The sequence below is a fragment of the Amblyraja radiata genome, chromosome 7 (assembly GCF_010909765.2).
Source record: "Amblyraja radiata isolate CabotCenter1 chromosome 7, sAmbRad1.1.pri, whole genome shotgun sequence".
Lineage (NCBI taxonomy): Eukaryota > Metazoa > Chordata > Chondrichthyes > Rajiformes > Rajidae > Amblyraja > Amblyraja radiata.
Genome location: NC_045962.1, coordinates 31,715,499 through 31,741,435, shown reverse-complemented (window position 1 = coordinate 31,741,435; position 25,937 = coordinate 31,715,499). Strand labels below are relative to the sequence as shown.

The following is a 25,937-nucleotide window of genomic DNA, read 5'->3' as shown; positions in this document are numbered from 1 at the left end:
CTGCGGGCGTCCGGCCGCGGGCGGCGCCGGTTGGAGCTCAGACCCCGGCAACTCTACCCCTGGCTGCGCGACGCTCCAAATCCAACGCCGCCCACGGCCGGACACCCGCAGCCCCAGCTCCACGATGTTGGGAGTCGGCAGCGTCGCAGCGCTGGGATACCAGCGGGGAGCGGGCAATGCCTTACCGGGTCGCCGTGCGGTAAGCTCCGGAGCGCTGTGGCCGCCGACACACAACATCACGGAGCTGGGGCTGCGGGCATCTGGCCGCAGGCCGCGCTAGATTTGGAGCGCCGCGCAGCCAGGGGTAGAGTTGCCGGGGTCGGAGCTACAACCGGCGCCACCCGCGGCCGGACGCCCGCAGCCCCAGCTCCGCGATGTTGGGAGTCGGCGGCCACAGCACTCCGGAGCTTACTGCACGGCGACCCGGTAAGGCATTGCCCGCTCCCCGCCTCTCCGACCAGGTAGGGGACTAAGAATTAAAGTTTCCCCCTTCATTAGATTAGATTAGATTAGATTAGATTAGATTTGTTTATTGTCATTCAGACCTTTCGGTCTGAACGAAATTTTGTTTCCCTGCAGTCATACATATAATTTAAAAAATGACAAAAACACACAATCAACACAAATTTAACATCCACCACAGTGAGTTCACCAAACACCTCCTCACTGTGGTGGAAGGCAAAATCTTAAAGTCTCTGTCTCTTCCCTCTTTGTTCTCCCTCTGCGCCGAGGCGACGGTTCAAACTCCGCGGGTGGTCGCTGCCTCCGCCACAGCTCCGAGGCCGAGTCGGGTCTCCGCTGCCGCTACCTCCGCCACAGCTTCGGGGCCGAGTCGGGTCTCCGCTGCCGCTGCTGCCACCGCCACAGCTTCGGGGCCAAGTCGGGTCTCCGCTGCCGTTGCTGCTGCCGCCGCCGCCACAGCTTCGGTGCCGAGTTGGGTCTCCGCCGCTGCTGCCGGTGCTACAGCTCCGATGCCGCCAGCTCCGCCATTAGGCCTCGGCGCAGACGGAGACGGGGAATACGACCGAAGAAAAAGTCGCATCCCCCGAAGGAAGAGACCAAAGCATGTTTCACCCCCCCCCCCCCCTTCACATAAAAGCCCTCCAAACTAACTGACTAACATTTAAGCAATGTTTACAGATGTTTAAGTGTCTCCCCGGTCTCCGGGGAGGAGGCAGCCGCTACAGTAGTACAGACCTGGGTTGACCGTGGGTCGTTTCGGGTCAAGTTTGGCACCAAACGCGAGCTTTGGTGTGCAGACGACATCCTGGAAAAAATGTCCGGTTTTCGGAGCTTTTCGGTTTCCGGAACTCCGGATAAAAGGTTGTGCACCTGTACTTTATTAAGAGATATGGCTTTTGAAGAATTTATAAAAGTCGACTGACAGCTTACGGAGAGGAGAACAATCTGCGCATGCGCGGTTTAAGATTTTAAAAAAGCCGACTGACTGCCGACCCGAGTAATTACTCACGGCATGTGCCTGGTCAAGAGAGAGGGAAACTAGAGGCATATGATTTTCGTATCTTCCAATTTAGAGGAAACCGGTAGGCACTTGCCAATTTTTGCATCAAACACTGATTCACAACAAATTTAAAATCAAATCAAACCAAATCTACCCACATTACATGTGTCCTAATGCAAATTACAACTTTAAAAACTTTATTAAAACATGAAACATTTCCACTAATGAAACACATTCAAAATATGAATACAGAAAGCACTCATTGGTATAAAAAAAAGAGTCAAGATAGTACAGGAAACAATTGGGTCTTCAGAGAGAACACATGAATTCAGAGTGTAGACGTTAGATAGCTGAGTTAAGATGGCGTCGGAGTGTGGCGATCTTTGCATGCTAGTCACATAAGAGGATCTACTACCATCCAAAACAATCACTTTGTCTATGGAAATGGTGCACTGTAATGCTGAGAACTAGATTCCACACTCTGTTTCTGTTCTAATTATTGCATTTGAGTTTGGCTTGATTGTATTCATGTAAAATAAAATTGTATTCAGGCAAATAAAAGCTTTTCACTCTATCTCCGTACACGTGACAACAATAAACCCACACCAATGTTAGGTTACCGTAGCAAATGAAGATGCTCTGGCAAAATAAAACGTAGAGATGTTAGTGGCAGAGGGAGGGAGTGAGGGAGAAAAGTAGCTATAAAGAGAAATAAACAGCAAGATGAAAGCTTTGCAACCTATAGCATCCAATACATGAACAGGAACAGCTTCTACCCCTCTGCTATTGGCTTTTGAACGGTCCTTGTACAAGCTAGGGTACTGTTCGATTCACCTCTACCCCAATGCGGACATTGGACTTTGTCTATGGAACAGATATGCCTCAATGCTGAGAACTATATTCTGCACTCTGTATCTTCCCCTTTGCTCTACCTATTTCACTTGAATTTGACAATTGCACATACACAAAGGACACAAAGTGCTGGAGTAACTCAGCAGATCAGGCAGCATCTCTGGAGAACACAGATAGGTGATGTTTTACAGGTCGAGACCCTTGTTCAGTCTGAAGAAGGGTCTCCACCCGAAATGTCACCTATTCGTGTTCTCCAGAGATGCTGCCTGGCCCGCTGAGTTACTCCAGCTCTTGGTGTCCTTATTTGTAAACCAGCATCTGCAGCTCCTTGTTTCTATTACTTGATTGTATTTATGTTAGGCATTATCCGATCAGTTTGGATAGCACGCAAAGCAAAGCTTTTCACTGTACCTCTGTACAGGTGACAATAATAAACCTAAACCTTGAAACAAAGTCCAGTTACGTCATTGGACTTGCATTGAAAAGATGAAATTTAGTACAATAAATGTTCATATCATATGGAAATTCTCACAACATAATGCCATCAGAATCTGCAACGTGTATGTCTGTTGCTATGCAGAACCCAAATGATAATGGTTACCCAAAAGATAAGTAACCGAATAGCCATCTGCACTGCTGATAAAAGTGTGCCAAAACCTAACGGTATTTTGTTCTGGAGAATCGATTTGCATATCCTATTATTATTGCAGAGCCACATAATGAATCCATTTATATGAAAGCGCCAGAGACTAACACATTCACTGGCAATATATAACATCCCTGGATTTGTGCCCACATCATTTTGCTATTTAATAATACAAACATAATCATTCCTTAGTTAAGTAACAGTCTCCAACCAATTTGGGCAGCAGGAATAAAGACTTCAGAAGAAAACAACGCAAATTGCTTAACTTGGCAACGTTTTGGAAAAAAATAAGTTTTGACTAAAGAACTTTCAGATTTTATTGCCTGTCATTTGGCCGATGTCAGTGTCTATTTTCAGCATCAAGTCCGAAATTCTCAGCAGAGAGAGCAGCATCTCTGCCAACTCTTGAAAGTAGACACTCAATTAGTCTTACTCCTCTTTCTTTATTCGGTGCTGCAATTTCTTCCTCCTCCCTCTCCTTCTGACAGCTACATTGAATTAATGCCACCCGCTCTTTCATGCAGTGGACTGTAGTTTATTGTGGCTTTTAATGTAAAAAAAATAACTTTCATCCTTTTTATCCTTTTGCCAATAAGTTTTTGGCCTTCACTTACTGATCTTGCTCCCAATGGTAAAGGTTTTGTGCTATTTAAATATAGAAAGCAATAAAATTTATTAGACCGCATATGAATTATAGCATACAGTTCTGATCACCCTATTACAGGAAAGATGTGGCTGCACAGTGGCGCTGTGGTAGAGTTGCAGCCTTATAGCTCCAGAGACCCGGGATCGATCCTGACCATGGGTGCTGTCTCTACGGAGTTTGTACGTTCTCTCTGTGACCATGTGGGTTTTCTCTGGGTGTTCCAATTTCCTCCCGCACTCGAAAGATGTACGGGTTTGTAGGTTAATTGTCTTCTGCCAATTGTGTATTGTCCTCAGTGTGTAGTGTACGGGGTGATCACTGGTCGGCATTGACTCGGTGGACCAAAGGGCCAGTATCTCCAAAGACTAACGACTAATGTGGAAGCTTTGGAGAGGGTGCATGGGTTTACCAGAATGCTATCTAGATTAGAGGGTTTTCTCCAAAACTGTAAGATTATGACTGAAGCCACTTACATTGGAAAAGTTCCAAATATTTATGATAGAAAATGTACTCATGTAGAGATTGAACTTGTTCCGCTGAAGCAGGAGGGGCTGAATAAATTTAATTAACTGTTTTTTTAGAAATACAATGTGTTTGGTAGATTCAACAGAATTTGATCTTCTTGTAATTTAGGGGGGTAAAGTGATAACGGATCCTAATTTAAGATGGTTGGAAGGAGTATATTAAGGAACTTTATGCAAAATGCCTTTGTAAAAAGAGGTGATGGAGCTTTCAATGAAGAAGTGTCCAGACCCAAAGCATTGCCTGTGCATTCCTTCCACAGATGCTGTCCAACATGCTGACTTACTCCAGCACTTGGTATTTTATGCAAGATTCCAGTATCTGAGGATGTAAGGGAGTCTAGGACAAGAAACCATAACCTCAGAATAAAAGGACGTACCTTTACAATGGGGATGAGGAGCAATTTATTTAGCCAGAGGGTGGGGAATCTGTGGAATTCATTGCCACAGACGGCTGAGGAGGCCGTCATTGGGTATTTTTAAAGCAAATATTGACAGGTTCTTGAATCGTAAGGACGTCAAAGGTTGAGTGGGAAAGATAGATCAGTCATGATCTAATGTCAAAACAGACTCAGGCCGAATGGCCTAATTCTGCTCTTACATTTTATGATCTTATGATTTGCAGTTCCTTACGTCTCCAATGCTTTATCTTCTGTTTAACATGAAGATTTCCATAGGAATAATGGATAAATATTTGAAGCAAGAAAACATCACAGAGATCTACAGGTCGCTGCCTCAAATAATGAATGATTATTTAATTATAATGAGAAACCAAGTTCCTATCAGCAACACATTTGATTCTTGTTGAAACAAGGAACTGCAGATGCTGGTTATTACACCAAAGGACACAAAGTGTTGGAGTAACTCAGCAAGTCAGGCAGCATCTCTGGAGAAAATGGATAGGTGACATTTCAGGTTGAGACCCTTGACCCAAAACATCATCTACCCATGTTCTCCAGAGATGTTGCCTGACCCACTGAATTACTCCAGCGCCTTGTGACATTTTATTCTTGACGACTTTGGCCTGCCATTGTCTGATTTGGCCTGCTTCAATAGCCTTGGGCAGATACCCAGCACCATTTGTCCCAGTTGTGCTGCCAACTGGAACTTTCAAGCAGAGCTTCTACAATTTTGTCTCGCAGTTTGCTTGCACCAGAAAGAAAAGATTGAACTAGACTTATGCTCATTTATGATTCATGAACATGAATTTTCACTAAGTTTCCAAAGGGGACACATAAGCAAGAACAGAGAACTTAAAACAGGAGAGGTGAGAACTTAACTCCTCAGTCCTGCTCCCACATTAAATGGTTGATTCAATCTCAACCTCAACAACAATTGACTGCTTGCTCCCCATTGCCCTCAACTCCTTTGTTGTTTAAATGTCTTCCCATCTCTACCTTGAATACATTTCATGATTTCACCTCTGCTTTCTGTGGAAGAAAATCCCAAAGATTCGTAAGTCTCAAAATAATTCCTTCTCACCCATCTGAAATGGTTCACTCCCCACCCCCACCCCACCCCATACGCCTTCTATTTTTAAAAGGGAAAGACTTCTTTCCAATTTATATCATGTTGATCCTCAATCTTATTTTTCAATAAATTCACCTCCTATTCCTCTATATTCCAACATTCTGCTCGAGCATTCTCCAAATGTCAAGCCTTTCATCTCAAAAACCAACCTAGTGATCCTTCCCGGCATTGGCTCTAATGCAAATATATTATGAAATATAATGCAAAAAAAAACCCAGGTTCCCATTTAATCTTTCCCATGTCACCTTAAACCTACGTTCGCTGGCTCTTGATTCCCCTACTATGCGTAAAAGTCTCCGTACAGATACCCTATCAATTCCCCTCATGATTTTATACAGCTCAATGAGATCATCCCTCAGCCTCCTGCACTCCAAGGAGGAAAGTCCTCGCCTGCCCAGCCTCTCCCTGTAGCTCAGGCCCTCAAGCCTGGCAATATCTTCGTAAATCTTCTCTGCACTTTTGACTCTTGCCTGGTTGTGAGGAAGGGCCAGTTCCTGTGCTGCATACTACTAAGTTCTATGAGGTTATGGTGTAACTTTACAAAACACTGTTGCAGAAGGAATGCTTAATCAGAGTTACACATTTCAGAAATGGTCAATTTGTAGCCTCGGACATTCTAAGAAATAGAATCACAAGCAGCAAAGTAGATGACAAAATTCTTGCTTGCATCTTCTAGCAATGTTACAAAATTTTGAGATTTAAAAAATCAATTTAATTTATCCCATCAGATAAAGCATAAAAGAAGTTTAATTTGACACCTAATTCACTTTCATATCTTCAGTATTAAAAAAGGCCATTTTCATACTCGGAAATTGGCATCTTGTTCCCTATTGCTTTTTCATTGACTTAACACAAAAGCTGTGATCGAGAACATTTAAAAGCCGATAACTTTCTTAAAATTTAAGAGAACTGAAAGAAATTTTCAGTTATTATAGATTGAAGCATTCTGAAACAAATATGAAACAATCTTACTTAGATGACTTGAAATTAAAGCATATAATTAGTTAGTTACCTAATTGTAGCTAATTATAAAATTCAATTACTAGATCTAAACATCTATCCATTTCTTAAGAATAGATTAACATTTTTAAATAGCCTAGGTGTCCAAATAACATTCACACAAGAATTCAGAATATAACATAATTTTTAAATCTCATTGTCATGGGTTTATAGGCCAAATGGAAGGAATTTAATGTTTAATACCTGTAAATTAATGGCCATTTAAATCAGCTTGCGAGTGGGATTTTCTGGAACGGGACCATTTGGAACGTTGAGATTGCGGTGTTTTTAGTCCCCCATATCTGCAGCAAATACACTGCCGGTTCTTCGGGGACTAAATCACCGTTTCGCAACTTAAAATGTGAATTAAATACATCTTAAGAAACACTTTTATACATAAAAATAAACTACTTTCTTTTACCTGGTCCTCCATAAAATCCGTCCCCGTTGTCGGCATTGGCGGCTTCAGAAGCTGATTTTAAAATCATTCCAGCGATTAACTTGTCGGGTTAATTTTTTTTTAAAACACACAGAACAGCCGTAGGAACGATTCTTTAGCAACATCTTGCACTCAAACAAATATAATTCAGGATCAGGTCGGGAAAAAAACCCGTTTTAACCCCGCCCCCCCACCCCCCTCAAAAGCGCCAAAATCTCGCACACGGCCAGTGGCAGAATTGCAGCTCCGCTGAAGGTAAGTTTTGTAACATACCTACATCTTCTTTCTAAGATTAATACCTCAACCACCAAGATGTGATAATGTATTGATATTTTCTTTAAAATGCATTTTCTTTATTTGCCTGGTATCTCATGTAGAACTAAAGGTTCTGATGATATTCACAAAACATGACATTCAGCTTTTCAAAAATCTAATTTGATTAACACCTCTTATCTGCTGCCTCACAGTGCCAGAGACATAGGTTTGATCCTGACTATGGGTGCTGTCTATACAGAGTTTTTACGTTCTTCCTGTGGCCACATGGGTTTCCTCCGGGTTTGCCAGTTTCTTCCCACATCCCAAAGACATACAGGTTTGGAAGTTAATTGGCTTTGACAAAAATTCAAAATTATCCCTAGTGTGTAGGAAAATGCGAGTGTATGGAGTGATCACTGGTCAGTGCAGACTCGGTGGACTGAAGGACCTGTTTCCATGCTGTATCTCTCAAGACTAAAGACTGTACAATTGCAGTGTGCAGGGAGTGGATGCCAAAGTGGGATAACATAGAACTAGTGTGAACGGGTGATCCATGGTTTGAATGGACCCAGTGGGCCGAAGAGCCTTTTCCATGCTGCCTCTCTACAAACTAAAAAAAAAGTTGAATGACATTAACATTGAAGCAAAATACTCATTCAATTTAACCTGTTATCTTGACATCCTCAGATTTATTAAAATTAACAAAAGACTCTTAGTAAGGTTAACAAAATATTCCCATGAAAATATAAATTATACACAATTTCCGAAACCTGATATAACACTACCGCTTACAGCAATTCCGAACAGTTTTAATCAATTTCATTTGTATTCAATGAGCGTAAAAGATTCAATATTGTTGACCTGGAAATCAGGCAATGAGCTACCTGTACCACGTTTTAATTAGTTTTTATGTAAAAGATAATGCCACATAACCCTCAAGTTTAATGATCTCTCATAGTTCACCATCATAGTTGCTTCTTAAAAGGAAAATTGTATCCATTTTACAAATTTAAACTGTGTAATTACTTTCAGCAGACGCTCACTGAAATGGACATAACTGATGTTTGGAAATTAAAATAATTTTAACAAAATTTAGCTGCAGAAGATTTGTATTTTACTTCAGAGTCACGTGAGCGATTCCGTGAAGAAGCCCCGCCAGTCCGCATGCGTATCATTACGTCATCCGCACTGGCGAGGCACCGGTCTGGCAGGCAACTCATTCCTGCCAGCGGTAAGTTAAAAACCTGCAGGTAAGTTTCGATACTTACCAGGTTGTTTCCTGCTGGATATAGTAGCGCAGCCCGGTCGAGCCACGGGGAAACCGGCCTTGGGCTGTCGGAAGACCCAGTCCAGACCGCAAATGCGGGAGCCGGCGGACGTCGGGTGCGCTACTCCAGCCGCTGACAAGGCGGTCAGCGGCTTCCAGACTGCTGTGGTTCCCAGGGAGGGGTAAGTTCTAGCGGTAGCAAGGTGCCGACTGCACCATGGCCAATCCTGGGGGGGGGGGGGGGGGGAAAGCCACTTAACAGCAAGCCCGAGAATCGGGCCAGGAGGATTCACCTCCCAATAAAAGCGACGTCTGGGGACATCTGGTAAGATGGAGCACCTGATAGAAAGGATGCTCCATCACGACAGGCTCCAGGAGGAGCTTATAACCAAGAGGTCACCCCATGGGCCGTGGCAGCAGCTTCAGGTAAGGGCTGTATAGAGAAAGATCAGCTCCAGAAACAGGAGCTTTATATCCACGGGTCCTTTTGCGAGCTCATGGCAGCAGCACCTGTAGACGAGCTGCATAATGTCTCCCTCAAGGAGGAGGTTGAGTATACCAGGGCAGTTTTGTTCTGTCCCTGAGGTTGGAGGTATTGGAAAGCATACCTCAAGGCATAAAGCCAAGAAAGCTGTTTGAGCACAGCTCCAGCATAATATGCTCCAGCAAAAGGAGCTTTATATTCGAAGGTCTCCTCAGGAGACTCTGGTACCAGCACCTGCTCATGGCTGTCCAAAAATCCTCTCTCTGTGAAAGAGAATACGAGTGGTGAGTGTAACCAACTTCAAAATTCTAAAAATATGTCTGTGGAACGTACTGAAATAAATGCGTATGGATACAAGGGAGTCCTTGCAAACGAAGGTGGAGAATACCCGGAAGGGGCTAGAGTTCCCCTCATGCTATAAATACCGGGAATAAACAACGCTCAGGGGTGACATTAAAACAAGCCGCTGAACCTTCTCTTGAGGTAAGACCTATTCGACAGGTAAAACTGGATAAGGAAGCAAAGCTCTCGGACCAATCTATAAAAAAGAGGTACCAATAACGAGCAAAGCTTCATCGTTGCGGCAACAACACACCCCACGCCTCCGTTGACAGTAAGCAGTTCACTGAAGTTGGTGGCAGTATGAAAGTTGGACAGAGGTCTTTAAATCCGAGACCCAAGTCGGGCTCAGGGAAAATATGGGACCAGCTACAAGTGGTAATATTTACACTTGTTTGTACCAATAATAATGATAACATGTGTTTAGTTTATGTGTCGAATGAAAATAGCATTTCCCTTGATAAGGATGGAAGGGGTCCTAGTGGCCTTACAACACACAAATAGTTGGCATCTAACCATGTAAAGCTTCACAATACCAAGGTTCCAAGCACAGAAATTGGGCCAAATTTGTCTTTACAGGCAAGCTCAGAATTATGTCCAGTTGTCCTACAAGGCAGGCTAAGTATTATGGTCAGGAATTCACAGGCGGACCTGTCCATTGTGGAAAAGATGCAGAATGTCGTTTACTTCGCATCTGATTTCCTTAAGATGCTCCCATTTACAGAGATCATCTGGGACATTTTGAAAATTATCTGGATAAGGCAATAATAAACATTGCAAAATGGATTACCTTCAGTTCCCAGGTTATTTACCACTTTACTAAAACTAATGCTTGGATTGCTCAGAGCTCAAAAACATTTGTTAGGTCTGGAGGATATTCTAACGCTGTATGTGGTTAAAAACAACTGTTCAGCCTCAAACTATGTTCAAGAAAATGAAGGTTACACCAATTAGATTTATTCATTATTGGGATTACTCTTAACTATTAATTAGCCTGTGATTCCGTCCTGAGGTAAGAGATTGGAATTAATAGGAGCCTCGAACAATCCTGTTGTGATAAAACAGCCTTCAATTTATTAAGTATAATTGGACAATATAGTGGCTGTAATTCAGCTTTGCAGAGTGGTAATCTCAAATGACATGTAGGTCTTGAGACAGACCTTATGCTTTTACCAGCTGAAGCTACCAAGGTCATTATGGTAGACGAACAGTATTCAGCATTGCTCCAGTAATCTGGTCAGTAAAATTTCAGTTATATTGGTGGAAAATTATGCATGCCATCTAGTTCAAAGGTGGAGGAGACTTGCATCAATTAACAATTATTCAGTTCTTGGTATAAACTACCTATAGACACTAGGTGCATTCTATAGGTTAAAGGGTTACTGAGTGAATATGCATAATCTGCATGTTCAACGTCAAGTAGATACACTATGGTGGTGGCGTATGTTAGGCACATGAGTGCAATCAAGACAGAATATCCTGTAATAATTTACCTAATATACGTTGGAATATCATCACGTATAATCAATGACAACACAAAATGGGTGTTGGATCACAAAGCATTTAATGAAATTATGGCTCGATGGAATACCGAATTGATATGTTTGTTTCCAGGCTCATTTACCGGTTGCAAAATATGAGGCATAACATAGGCAAAAAATACACTCTCGCTACAAGGAGAAAGAAGTTATGTTTGTCTCCCTTCATTTTGCCTCATCAGTCGGGTCTTGCAATGTCAGCAAAATCCCGCTCTAGGTTGTCGTTCTGTCTGACTGACCTATGCAGCTATGCTTCCCGCTTTGTCGGGAATAATAATACAACCTTTTATGGTTATTCTTAACATAAAACTTGCTGGTTTAGCATGTGGATCGGGAAACCAGCCTCTGCATGATAAATCAATTATTGACTTATAGATTCTGAGTGGACCGTTCCTGCGACTCGGATTGTCAGACCAATTCATGTATGTGCTCGCTGCAAATGCAGGGATAGCACCAAGAAAGGAAAGCATTACATTTCCTCTTCAGGAAATGGGAAGTGTTTGTTTAAATACTTAAGTTACATCTAATATGGCACAGATAACTGACAGCTTGGAGTTCGTTTCAAATGGGTCTTTGACAAAAAATTAAGTTATAGGACCATTAACTGTGCCCAACGTGCTTTCCCATCTTATTTACTGCAGCAATAGGGACCCACTCTGGCGGGTTTCACCCTCTAATATCGAGTTATAAAGGATATTTTTCACACAAGTTCTCCCAGGACAAGCACAGGGCAGTATGGGATATTGATGTGATATTAACACTATTTTCACCAGGGGCTCCAGCTCCTTAGTTGGCTCGGCTCTCATAAGGTAGTTATCCTCATGGCGCTGGTCTGAGCCAACGGGTTCAGTCACTACATATTGTGACTAGATAGGATGGTTACATCTGCAAATAATATTATGTTTTAATGTTTGGTTAAGCAGAGTAGACATGAAATCTCAAAGTAGTTTCATGGCATACCTCATGAACCTTTGGTTATGGTCATACATATATAACAATACGTCAAGTTCACGAAGAGCTTAGAGGCTCGGAACTAGCAATGTTGATAATTACAAAAATCTTTTAAAAGGGTAATGGGTTGGACCATCCCCAGGTGATTGAAACAGGGCTTGGCTCATACAGGAGTAGATACTGATATATTTTCGAGTCTCACTCTACCAGGGCTGCTACAATATCAGCAGCAAGGGTTATGAACGTTCCGCTGGACCACATCCTGGCGACTGCAGGATGGGCGAACGAACCTCTAAAAAATTCATAATAACCCATGGCCAGACCAGGGGTATTTGCCAACTCTACTTAGGTTCAGTGGTTAGTTACTCCCGAATGAGAGGAGTTACTATTATTTATTCATTATGAATGTTTCCCTCATCTGTCAATGAAGCAGCTGTGGTTGTGGAGACTCATTTCTCACGGCATGAAATTATAGAGCTTTGAAATCGTTACGGAATCACTCACGTGACTCCGAAGTAAAATAGTAAGATTAACCGACAACTTACCAGTTTTAAGTTTGATCTTTATTTTATGAGGAGTTACGGTGAGCGATTACGTGCCCTCCGCTCCCGGCCCTCATAATCGTAAAGATCATCAGGTAGTTCTAGTCTTCTCTAAGTCTTACTATGTTACTTCGACTGCCGTTATCTGTGATTTCACACCGCTGCTTTGAAGATTGATACGCATGCGGACTGGCGGGGCTTCTTCACGTAATCGCTCACCGTAACTCCTCGTAAAATAAAGATCAAACTTCAAACTGGTAAGTTCTCTTTAATCTTACTTTTTTTTGTCATGGATTCTCACACCGCTGGCAGCACCCATAAAAACCGAAATAGCCGGAAACGTTCAGCAGATCAACCGCATAAGTGGAAAGTGAATTAGAGTGCAGCATGGTGTCGCAACGGTAGAGTTGCTGCCTCACACCGCCAGGGACCTGGGTTCGATCCTGACTACAGTTGCGGTCTGTACATAGTTTGTACGTTCTCCCTATGACCGCATGGGTTTTCTCCGGGTGCATTAGTTTCTTCCCGCGCTCCAAAGATGTACAGGTTTGTACGTTAATTGATTTCGGTAAAATTGTAAATCATCCCTAGTGTGTAGGATAGTGCTAGTGTACGGGGTGATCACTGGTCAGTGCGGCTCGGTGGGCCAAAGGGCCTGTTTTCACGCTGTATCTCTTAAGACAAAAGAAATAATAATATTTTGGGTCTGAGGTGTTCTCCAGTGCTGACAAACAGATTTTTATACTTGCTTTAAAAGGGATCTCAGACCTGAAATGTTGATTCTATTTCTCTTCCATCAGTTACCATAATAACTGTACTAAATCTTCTCTGTACCCTTTCCAATTTGACATCTTTCCTGTAACATGGTGCCTAGAACTGCAACATGACCTCCCAACGTCTGCAGTGCCCTCCACAATGTTTGGGACAAAGACCCATCATTTATTTATTTGCCTCTGTACTCCACAAATTGAGATTTGTAATAGAAAAAAATCACATTTGAGCATGTCTTTTATATGCTGAAGAGAAAACTGAAGGGGACTAGCCCCCAAAACAATCATAAGCTAAAGATGGCTGCAATACAGGCCTGGCAGAGCATCACCAGAGAAGACACCCAGCAACTGGTGATGTCTATGAATCGCAGACTTCTAGCAGTTATTGGATGCAAAGGATATGCAACAAAATACTAAACATGACTATTTTCATTTACCTGACATTGCTGTGTCCCAAACATTATGGTGCCTTGAAATGGGGGGACTATGTATAAACACTGCTGTAATTTCTACATGGCGCAACCAAAATGTATAAAAATTGTCTTTATTAAAATCTGACAATGTGCACTTTAACCACAAGAGATTTTTTTCTATTACAAATCTCAAATTGTGGAGTACAGAGGCAAATAAATAAATTATATGTCTTTGTCCCAAACATTATGGAAGGCACTGTATACTCAATACTCTGAATGGTGGAGCCCAATGTACCAAAAGCCTTTTAGACTACCCTGTCTACCTGTGATGCCACCTTCAAGGAACACTGGATCCTAGATCCCTCTATTCACAACATTCCCCAGAGTCATTCCATTCACTCTGTAGATCCTGCCCATGTTAAACATTCCAAAATGCCAAACCTCACATTTCTCTGTATAAGTTCCATCAACCATTCCTCAACCCACTTGGCCAACCGTTCAAGATCCTGCTGCAATCCTTTAACATTCATCTTCCCCGTCCTTTGGCCTTTGACATCCTTCTTCACTTTCGGCAATACCACCCACTTTTGCCTGCAAATATCATCTGCAAACTTGCAAATGTTGCCATGTTTTTCTCATCCAATATACTGTAGAGGGAAACAGTAATGGAACTCGCACCAAACCCTGAAGTACACCACTAGTCACAGGTCTCCAGTCCGAGAAGCAAACTTTCACCATCACACTTTGCTTCCTTCCATAAAGCCAATTTTCTATTCATTCAGCTATCTCTCCTTGGAACCTATGCACTCTAAGCTTTCAGAGCAGCCTACCATGTGGAACCTTGTCAAATGCATCAGATTAGCATAATGTCAGATAGGCATCTCAGATACAGTACAAGTGAATAGCAGTGTCCTCTGAGACAGTATACACAGTCGCCAGTTTTCGAAGCCATTTTCAAGATCATGTGCAGCAAGAGGACATGAGTTTATCTTGACATCATGTACGGCATAGACATTGCGGGCCAAAGGGCCCGTTCCTGTGCTGCACTGTTCAATGTTCAGTCCTAATACAAAGCCTATGATATACAGGCAGCATGTATATACTATTGATCCAGATACAACCTACCACAGGTAAACCGGAAGCATCAAATGTCAAAATCTGACATTTAAAGAAAAATACTGCCGAGCTGTGGGAAGATAGATTAAGTGGTTCTTTTTTAATGCTGGTTCAAGCATTATGGGCTGAATAACCTCCCACTGCATTTCATAATTATAATGATTAAGTGCGAGGAAATAGCCTCGAAGATCATAGCCATCTTAAAGTGTTGCTAAACAGAATCCATGTAATTGCAAGATTTAAGACTGGTGCAATTCCAATCATCTGCAGCCAAGAAGCAATTCTACTCTGTTCCCTCCAGATGTCCGTTACATTATCAATACCAGCTCAATCCCCTGCACCTGACATCAAAGTAATACTTCAGAGAACAGCACAGTGATGGTTATAGACCTTGACAACATCCTACCTACAGTTTTGATAAGCTGAATCAGCCACCCTCTGATCTCATCTTACACCAGAATACTAACTCTGACCTAGTACATTCCACCCACAGGAAACAAAAGCAATCGATTTATCTGAGTCTTCACCCAGCTTACAATAACCGAAGAGCAATAAAAGTTCTGGGCAACATGGTACTGCATGAAAAGTATCACCACAGTTGTGCAAAGCAAGTTTGCAAGCACAAAATCGTTTTTCTTTGAGAAAGTGGCTGAAAGCACAGTTCAAATATTAAAATCTATTATCCCAACCAACGTCATCTGGCGACAACCTGCATAATCCTGGCGCCAACCAACGACAGCACCTACGACAGGAGAAGACAAGCTACGTCAAGCCCACAGTCGCCGAAAAGTTTTGAACATTTCAAAATCCAGCGGCAACCAGAAAAGCGTTACGACTCTTTAGGCGACTTGAGGAGAATACTCACAACCACACAGGCGTCACCCCGCGACCATGTGAAAAGAGCCTAGTCGCCTGTAGTCACGGAAAAAATCGCCTACGTCGGACAGGGGCTTTACATGTTACACATCACCATCTACAGTCATTTACCGATGAGAAGGTGGTTCTTTAGCCAGAGGGTGGTTTAGTTTAGTTTAGTTTGGTTTGGTTTAGCGACGCGGGGCGGAGACAGGCCCTTCGGTCCACCTGAGTCCTCGCCGCCCACAACACCTCATTCCCTAGCATTATCCTACACACTACAGACAATTCACAGAAGTCAAATTACCTACAAACCTGCAAGTTTTTGGAATGTGAGAGGAAATCGGAGCACCCGGAGAAAATACAGGCAGTCACAGGGAGAACGTGGAAACTCCATACAGACAGCACCCTAGATCAGGACGATGGGCTCCGTGAGGCAGCGACTCTACCGCTACACCACTGTGCCGCAGATGGCTGTGGAAGTGAAGTCATTGGGTGTTTTTAAAGCAGAGATTGATAAGTTCTTGATTAGTAACGGTGTCAATGGTTAGGGGAAGAAGACAAGAAAATGGGGTTGAGAGGGAAGAATGGATCAGCCATGACTGAATGGTGGAGCAGACCTGATGGGCCAAATGGCCCAACTCTGCTCCTATGCCTTATGGTCTTGTGACCATCTACAGGGCTGGATTTCAGCTCTGCCTTGTCCAGATAGTTTAGCACATTCCAGCTGACCTACTCCCAATTGTAATTCTCACGAATCCCCTCCTTTCACTCCTATTCGTACGATCTTTTAATTAAGCAATAACTCAGTTTTAAAATCCAATCAATGTTGTCACCGTGGAAACAAAGCTTGGGAATGATAGTTGAAAATATGAAAATTGTATAATGTAGATAACTCATTAAAGTTGACAGTTATAGCAAATGCCTGCTGTTTGTTACATGAAAAAGCACTGATGGGAAAAAATAATTTGCCAAGGGGAAAAAATATAACAATGATGTCTTGTATTTATATAACAATTAGAACATAGAATAATACAGGTCCTTCAGCCCACAATGTCTCTTCCGAACATGATGCCAAGATAAACTAGCCTCATCTGCCTTAATGTGATCCATACACCTACATTCCCTGCATATCCATGTGCCCGTCGAAAAGTCTCTTAAACACCACTACCATATCAGCCTCCACTACCACCCCTTGCTGCCTGTTCCAGGAACCCACCATCCTCTGTGTAAAATTTGCCCCTCCTTTAAACTTTGTGCCTTTCACCTAAAAGCTATGCCCTCTAGTATTTGAATATTCTATCCTGCCAAAAAGGTTATGACCATCTATCCCATCTGTGCCTCTCATAATTTTATATGTTTCTGTCAGGTCTGCCCTCAACCTCCCTCACGATAGACACAACAATCCATGATGCTTAGCCAATCGCTCCTTCTACCCTCAAATCCAGGTAGTATTCTGGTAAACCTCCTCTGCACCTTCTCCAAAGCCTCCACAACCTTCCGTTAACGGGGTGACCAGAACAATACGCAATTCTCCAAATGCAGCCAAACTATAGACCTATAGAGCTGCATCATGACTTCCCCACTCTCAAAGTCGATGCCTTGACCGATGAAAGCAAGCATTCCATACGCCATCCTCACCACTCTATCTACTTGTGTTGCCACTCTCAGCGACCTATGGACTAGAATCCCAAGATCCCCCTACACATTAATGCTGTTAAGGGTCTTGCCATTAACTTGATGCTTTTCCCTTACATTTTAAAATAACATAATTTTTAAAATGTCCCAAGTTGTTCCACACCAGGATACAATGATCCAGCTATCTCCACAATCCTACTCGACAGGAATACTCCACTTGGTCTTCTCCTGGATGTATCAAACTCACACTAGTTCTATGTTATCCCACTTTCCCATCCACTTACTACATCTTAGGGGAGCAATTTTACAGAGGTCAATCGACCTACAAACCCACATGTATTTGGGATGTGGTCACAGGGAGAATGTGCAAACTCCACATAGACACCACCCGAGGATCATATCAGCAAACACTAGGAAATATACTAGAAATATCAAGAAACTTTAAAAAATCTGAAATGTATCTGAAATTTAGATCATGTATGTTATAGCACCGAAGAAATAAAATATAGTACAATGCCCAGGTATTCTCGGGAGATTTGAAAACTTCTCAATAGCTTACATTGGGATTGTAGCCCTCAGAAATAATCTTAAACCACAGCTTCCTGGCTGCTCAAAAAACTAAAAATGAAATAGGGGAAGTAAGCGTGTATATAGATGCACAATATATTAACCTGTTCACTGCCATCCCAGAATATATTTGGGTCATGGCCAATAGTGACAACAAAATAAACCTGGCATTGAACAAGTTAAGATCAAATAGTCTATACAGGTCCACCACTGCTTTCCTGAAACCGGTGGTCTGGCACCTCCTTTAATCCGGACAAAATTACAAGAGCGTTACAAGGCCTTCTACGCCCGAACCTCCAGACTCAGGAACAGCTTCATTCCCAGAGCTATAGCGGCTCTGAACCGGCCCTGCTGAGTGCCCCCCGTCCCCCCTGGACTGTCTCCCTCGGATGATCACGTCGCACAGACACATCTGCACTTTAGTCTGTGAACTGTTTTGACTGTTTTACTGTTCTTTTTACAATCCATGTTCTCGGGATATCTAAACCAAATTTTATTATTTATTTATGTTATGACATCGGTTGGAAGCTGCATACCAAATCTCGTTGCGCTTATGTGCAATGACAATAAAAGATATTATTATTATTATTATATTATTAAATCTCCCCCAGATATCCCCCCAAAAATGTGATGCCAAGGTCGGGTGAAGCGGTCGATCTCACTTCATCGGGACTTCCATGGCCGATCGGCGGGTCGAATTTGCCCCCTGCGGCTGGGGCTCCGGGAACCCTAGCCCAGCCGTAGTCGGCAGATCCGTTCCCATAGCCGACTTCCGAGGCCAACTTTGCGGGCCGGTATCTCGGCCCCTGAGCAGCCTAGGTGAACCGTTCTGGTAACGTTGGACTGTTCATCCGGCAAAATGGATAATCCAGAAAGGCTCTAACACCAATGATGCCGGTAAAGCGGTGGTAGACCTGTATTCTCTTTAATATTCAATTTTGACTTTTTAAAGGCCAGATTTCTTCTGCTGGATCCCCCACAACGCCCAGGCAAGTTGTTTGAATGACTATTTGCTGAAGAGCCAGTAACTCAGGTGATGGCCTGAGCTATGGGGAGAGATTGGGCTGGCTAGAACTTTGTGCCTTGGTGCACAGGAGGCTGAGGCTTGATCTTATAGAGGTGTATAATATCACAAGGGGAATAGCTGGGATGCACAAAGTCTGTTCTCCCCCAGAGTAGCGGAATCAAGTATTGGAATAGATTTAACCAGAAGGGGAGGGGAGGGGGGGGGGGGAATTTTTCTACACAGAGGGTGGTGTTTATGGAAGGAGCTGCCAGAGAAAATAGTTGATGCAGATACAATAATAACATTTAAAATACATTTTGACCGGTTCATGGAAAGGGAAGATTTAGAGATATATTGACCAAAAGCAGTTAGGTGGGACTAGATTAGATGGGGCATCTTGGTCAGTGTGGGCAAGTTGGGCTGAAGGGCCAATTTCCTTGATGTATGACTATATTATATTCAAACCCCGACCTCGGGAGAATAAAGAGGAAGGAGACTGGACTTTTTTGCCTTTCATCACAGTGAGGAACGTGGGGAATCCTCCCTGGTTGATGCTTACGTTAACTTTTATGCAGTTGTGTGCCTTGTTAGTTTTTTTTTAAGTATGGCTGTATGGTAATTCGAATTCCACTGTACCTTAATTGGTACATGTGACAATAAACTGATCTTGAAACCTTCAACTCCATTTACAGACTCATCCACAGATGCTATATCTTGTTAACTTCTGTACTGGATATTTATCACCAGAACCAATACATTATTGAATTAGTATGCAGGGCACTTCTAATTCCAACAGTCTGAAGATCACCTGGAACAAACAAAATTGAGTGCTATAAAATGTAATGAGTACAGTATATTCTTTGGCAGTACAGTTAAGGACATCTTCCTGTGGAAATAAACTTAAAATTTCAATTGGAGGTAAAGATGGGTTTTAATGTTAAATTATTTGGATAATATGGTTGAACCAAAAATATCTTTTCATATTATTGGTCTAGGGATCAATATTGTCATCAAGGAGGCATCAGTTTCAAATCCATCTTATTATGCAATGACTGCTAATATCTAAAGAAGCATATTGATTTTTCTATTATTCATAGTCACCAATAGTCTTGTGTCATATCGGAATTTTTTGGCACCCTTCATCATTTAGACGTGTTATTCATCCCTGAATTAAATAAGACACAGTCAGGACTCAGACCAAGTATTCATACAATCCTGCCTGTACACCGACAGAGAATTACTTTGACATGAGGTCATTTCTAGTTTAAAAAAAGACAGTTATGAATGCCAGATGTAGAAAAAAACTGCTTGACTTTCATTTGAATGGTTTGTAGTATTATCTAAATGCAGTAGACCCTCGTAATATAGTGGATTTCGGTTATAAGGGGCCGAGACCTCTGTTGCAAGCCCCCTTCCCAGCCTCCACTACCTCCTCTGGCAGCTTGTTCCATACACCCATCACCCTTTGTGTGAAAATGTTACCCCTCAGGTTCCTATTGAATCTTTCCCCCTCACCTTAAATCTGTCCACTGGTTACTGATTCCCCTACTCTGGGAATATATTCTGCATTTACCCGATCTATTCCTCTCACGATTGTGTACATGAAGGAGTCATGAGTACCAGGCTGGTCCCTGATGTACCGCCTGTATGGCTGAGGTTCTACGACTCCCCACCCGGTGAATTTACGCTGGTTTATCTCCACCCCCCACCCCCAACACTGCGCTCTTCATCCCGGCCTTGGGTTAAGTTTTACCCCCCTAGTTCATTTAAAGTGGACAATCGGCAATAACAGACAACATCCTCACCCTCCTCCCCCCCCCCGTGGTCCGTTATCGCGAGAGTTTACTGTACTTCAATTTGATCACTGTTGTCGACTTCATTGCCAGCTGTGCCAAACCCTAGTCTCTGCATAAATATTCAAAAACGCTGCAAGGCAAGCCAAACATTACCATAGCAAAGTTTAATTTTAAAAAGGAAGAAAGTGAGAGAAATTGAACAGCCCCCAAAATAAGACACAGGGATTACAATGAATAATTAACATGACCCGATTGATTGCAATGTGGTCAATGAGGCAAACCTTTTGCTGTCTGATCATTTGAAGAAGGTAAAAGTTATTCGCCTTCCATCACAGTGGGGAATGTGAGGTCGCCGAAAAACAAGATGGACGTGCTGTCTGCACTGGTGGGGACTCGGACGGATTGCCATGAGTGCAGTGATCTCGGTGTTTGCGGGAACATCGCGCCATAAGAACATCCTGGAGTCTGGTGCGAGTGTGGACGGCATTCTGACTGTTCGGGTGGACAGGGACGGCAGAGAGAGTGACAGCGGTCGGTACAACTCTGGTCACATCACGGTGAAGAGCATGTGTGTGGCCCGGACATTGAACTGATGGCTATGGGTCTCCGCTTTTGCTGTGAGCCCTGGGGATTCTCACACGCCGCTGTGGTGGCTGTTTATGTTTAATCTTTATGTCGTTTTGTATCTTGTTGCTTTTTTCGTATGACTATGGTTAATCAAATTTCACTGTGCCTCAGTACATGTGACGATAAAGGACCATCGAACCATTGAATTAAATTAAAACAATGGGTCAATGGTTTCTTTATTATAATGTGCACCAAGATACAGTGAAATACATTTTTTGGCATACAGATCAGCAAGACCAGGGCAGTAGACTAGGGCAGTAGAGTCGATGCCTTGCAGCGCCCAAGACCCGGGTTCGATCTCGACCTTGGGTGCTGTCTGTATGGAGTTTGCATGTTCTCCCTGTGACCATGTGGGTTTCCTCCAGGTACTCTGGTTTCCTCCTACGTTCGTAAGATGTGCAGGTTTGATGGCCCTCTGCAAATTGCCCATTTTCCAGAGGACGTGGATGCATAAATGAGTGGAATTATTGAGAATGGGTGATCGATGGTCAGCATGGACTTGGTGGGTTGAAGGGCTTTTTTCCAAGCTGTTTCTCCAAACTAAATTACACTGAACAGTTTCAGCATCCACTCAATTGACAATATCTTCCACATTGGCTGATTATCAAGCAGAACTCAACTCAAGCGTTCATGAAATCCTGTGCGCACATGCACACAATCTTGTGCACACTTGAACACTTTGCACAGCAGCAAGCTTCACACTGACTGCTTGCACCTTAACCCAGCAATTCAGCCAAGTCCACACAGCTTGAACCCCTCACACTTGTAGAGCATGAAGCACAAACAGAAGTTGTAGGGGAAACCTGCAGGCGGAAGGGAGGGAGGGAGGGAAGGGGGGTGAGGGGGGGGGGGGAAGGGAGGGGAGGGGAGGGAGAGGAAAATGCCTTAAGTCATAGAGGGCAGAACAATCTCGAACTATTGTAGTCAGTGGAAATATCAACAATATTAATGATGCCGACATTTACAAATCACATTATACTTGTAACCACCAACCCCACCTCTTGCATTTTCCACTTTAGTAATTGGTATAATTATTATGAAATAAAATTAATTCATGTAATAATGTTGCTGGTGGGCAACATATCCAACACAAGAAGGACAGCAACACGTCAGCAATGAGGAAATCACACCATCACTTGATTCGCACCGCAATGATAGCACTAAGGTAGGATCTGCAAGCAATGAGACAGATTACAGGGGGCTTGCAACCAAGATGAAGGTAGGGATAGTGTGACAGCTGGCTTCAGAAAGCAATGCTGCACGATGCAAAGGCTATGACAAGGCAGCTTTAGTCTTGAGAGATGCTGCGGGGAAACAGACCCTTCAGTCCACTGACTCCTCGATCACCCAGTACTCTAGCACTATCCTACACACAGGAGAAGTTTACACTTTACAGAAGCCTTCATAGACTTTAGAGATACAGCGCAGAAACAGGCTCTACAAGTCAAAGTAAACTTTATTGTCAATTCAAATAATGCAACAAGTAGTTACACAGAGGATTGAAATTGCGTTTCCCCATACTCCAATGTGCAAGTAATATTTATAACACAGACAGACAATATACCAATAAAGATAGACAATGGACATATACATGATATAAAATATTCACAGTGTGCCAGAGTGTAGTAAAATTTTGAGGTATGTTATTAAGGTGCAATAATAAAAGGTGCAATATAGAAAAGTGCAAATAGCATACTGCAGACATTGAGTTAAAGTTAATTTGACAGTCAGTTGGTCTTTGTTTGTGTAATGTTCATGGAATTTTCTTGAGTGTGTTGAGTAGTCTGATGGCCTGAGGGAAAAAGCTGTTTTTGAATCTGGTGGTTTTGTTCCGCATGCTGCGGTAGCGCTTGTCGGATGGTAGGAGGGTGAACAGTTTGTGTGCTGGGTGGGTGGTGTCTTTGATGATATTGGTTGCTCTCTTGCGACAGTGAGATGGGTATAAGTCCTGGATTGCTGGTTGGGGTGATCTAGTGATCTTCTCCGCTGTCCTCACCACTCTCTGTAGGGCCTTCTGGTCAGCAGCAGAACAACTGCCATACCAGACGAGAGACTGCTGGTAAGAATGCTCTCAATGGCACCCCTGTAAAAAGTGGTGAGGGCAGAAGGGGGGAGGTCGGCTCTCCTCATCCGTCGAAGGAAGTGGAGGCGTTGCTGTGCTTTCTTGACTAGGGAGATGGTGTTGGTGGACCATGTCTGGTCATCTGTGATGTGCACTCCCAGGAACTTGGTGCTTTTCACAGACTCCACTGCACTGCCATTGATGGTGAGTGGGGTGTGTGCTGTCTGTTTCTTCCTGAAGTCCACAGTTATTTATTTTGTCTTATTGACATTGAGTTGAAGGTTATTGATGTCACACCAGTTGATGAGTTGTTGTACCTCCTCTCTGTAGGCTGAGTCGTCATCGTGGCTGATAAGGCCCACCACTGTTGTGTCATCTGCGAACTTGATGACATGGTTCGAATTGTGTTTGGCACAACAGTCATGTGTCATCAGCGTGAACAACAGAGGGCTCAGCACACATCCCTGTGGGACCCCGGTGTCCATGATGGTGGGCTCTGATGAGTTTTTGCCAACTCTTACTGTCTGTGGTCTGTCGGTGAGGAAGTCCAGTAACCAGTTGCATAGTGGGGTGCTGATGCCTATTTCGCCGAGTTTATTCACCAGGTGTTGGGGGATGACTGTGTTGAAGGCGGAGCTGAAGTCGATGAACAGCATCCGCACGTAACTGTTATTGTTTTCCAGATGAGCCAGGCTTAGGTGGAGTGCTGTTGCTATGGCATCATCAGTGGAACGGTTGGGACGGTATGCAAACTGGAATGGGTCAAGTGTAGAGGGGAGACTGGATGTTATGTGGGCCTTGACCAACCTTTCAAAGCACTTCATCATGATGGACGTGAGTGCTATGGGCCGGTAGTCGTTCAGTGTTGAGGCTGGGGATTTCTTGGGTAGCGGTATGATGGTGGTGGCTTTGAAGCATGCTGGTATGATGGCTTGGCTCAGAGAGGTGTTGTAGATGTCCGTGAGAACATCTGTGAGTTGGTCAGCACAGTCTCTGAGCACACGCCCCGGTATGTTGTCAGGACCTGCAGCTTTTCTGGGGTTCACCTTGAGTAGGGTCCTCCGCACATCAGCTGGGTCCAGGTGAAGTGTTTCATGGTCTGGGCAGGGAGGGGCTTTTGTTGGTGTGGTGGTGTTGTCTTCCTCAAACCGGTTGAAGAAGGTGTTAAGTGTGTTGAGGAAGTCTGTGTTGTCCTCGCACAGTGGGGGTGTTGGCCTGTAGCCGGTGACAGACTGGATGCCTTGCCACAGGCGTTTGGGGTCCTTAGTGTCTGTGAAGTGTGCTTGAATTTTCTGTCCATAGACACGCTTGGCTGTTCTCACACCCCGGTTCAAGTTGGCCCTAGCAGTACTAAGGGCGTCTTTGTCCCCGGACTTGAAAGCAGCATTCCGTGCTCTCAGGAGCTCACGTACCGCCCTGGTGTACCAGGGTTTGTTGTTGGCCCTCGTGGTGATGTTTTTGATGACGGTCACATCTTCCATGCATTTGAATATATATCCAGTCACAGATTCAGTGTATTCCGTCAAGTTGACATGATGGTTGGTAGTGGCAGCCTCCCTAAAAACGGTCCAATCTGTGCAGTCGAAACAGTCTTTGAGAGCTGAGGTGGCTCCCTCTGGCCATGCTCTGATCTGCTTCACAGACGGCTTGTTCCTGGTCAATAGAGGTCTGTAGGCTGGAATTAGCATAACAGAGAGGCGGTCTGAGTTCCCCAGGTGGGGATGGGGAGCAGCTCCGAATGCCTGTCTGATGTTGGTGTAGACGTGGTCGAGTATGTTATTTCCCCTGGTTGCAAAGTTCACATGTTTGTAATAATGTGGTAGTGCTGTCTTCAGTTTGGTCTGATTGAAATCGCCAGCGATTATGTAGACAGAGTCCGGGTTAGAGTTCTGCATTGAGCTGATAGACTGATACAATGTAGACAGTGCGTCCTTTGTGTTCGCACTGGGTGGAATGTACACAGCTGTGATGTTGATGGCTGTGAATTCCCTTGGCATGTAGAATGGTCGGCATTTAATTGTCAGAAATTCTATATCCTCAGAACAGTGGCTTGACATAGTTTCGGCGTTTGTACACCAGTTGTTATTGATGAAAATGCATACCCACCCCCTTCGAGATTTACCGCTGAGAGCATGACTCCTGTCCGCCCGGAATGTTGTTAGTCCGTCCAGCTGAATGGCGTTGTCCGAAACTGAGTTGTTGAGCCACGTCTCTGTGAGGATGATGGCGTTGCAGTCTCTGACCTTTCTTTGTGTAGTTAAATCCAGTCTAAGGTAGTCCATTTTGTTTTCCAGCGAACAAACGTTGGATAGCAGAATAGAAGGAAGTGCCGGTCTGTAGGGGTTAGCTTTTAGCCTGGCGCTGATACCCGCTCGGCTGCCCCGCTTGCTAGGTCTAGCACACCGCTTGCGCCGCAAGCTAGGTCTCACACGCCGCGTGCACCGCCTCCAGTGTCGCCTCCAGTGTCGACCTGTGATGGGAGGAGAGTCCGCTGCCTTGCAGGCCCCTGGGTCTTGCCGGTGTAGGATGCCTAGCTCGCAGAGTGCCTCGGGTTCCAAAGCCAGTGTAACTCCAGAAAGGTTTTCGGAAAAGTTATGGGGCAATTTGCACAGAGCC

At 43.8% G+C, this 25,937-nt stretch overlaps 1 protein-coding gene and 1 pseudogene across 2 annotated transcripts in view; one reads left to right on the top strand and one right to left on the bottom strand.

The window, feature by feature from the left end:
* The window catches only part of LOC116975236 (polypeptide N-acetylgalactosaminyltransferase 13), a 234,818-nt gene that overhangs the window by 195,280 nt on the left and 13,601 nt on the right, over nt 1-25,937 (bottom strand). The window contains exon 1 of one of the 2 annotated variants that reach the window (XM_033024065.1): nt 20,914-21,080. The exons of the other annotated variant lie outside the window; for it this stretch is intronic. The gene's annotated coding sequence lies outside the window, so the exon portion shown is untranslated. Of the gene's footprint in view, nt 1-20,913; nt 21,081-25,937 lie in introns of those variants that run through there. 2 annotated transcript variants of the gene reach the window in all.
* Nucleotides 9,873-9,963, top strand: LOC116975712 (annotated as a pseudogene).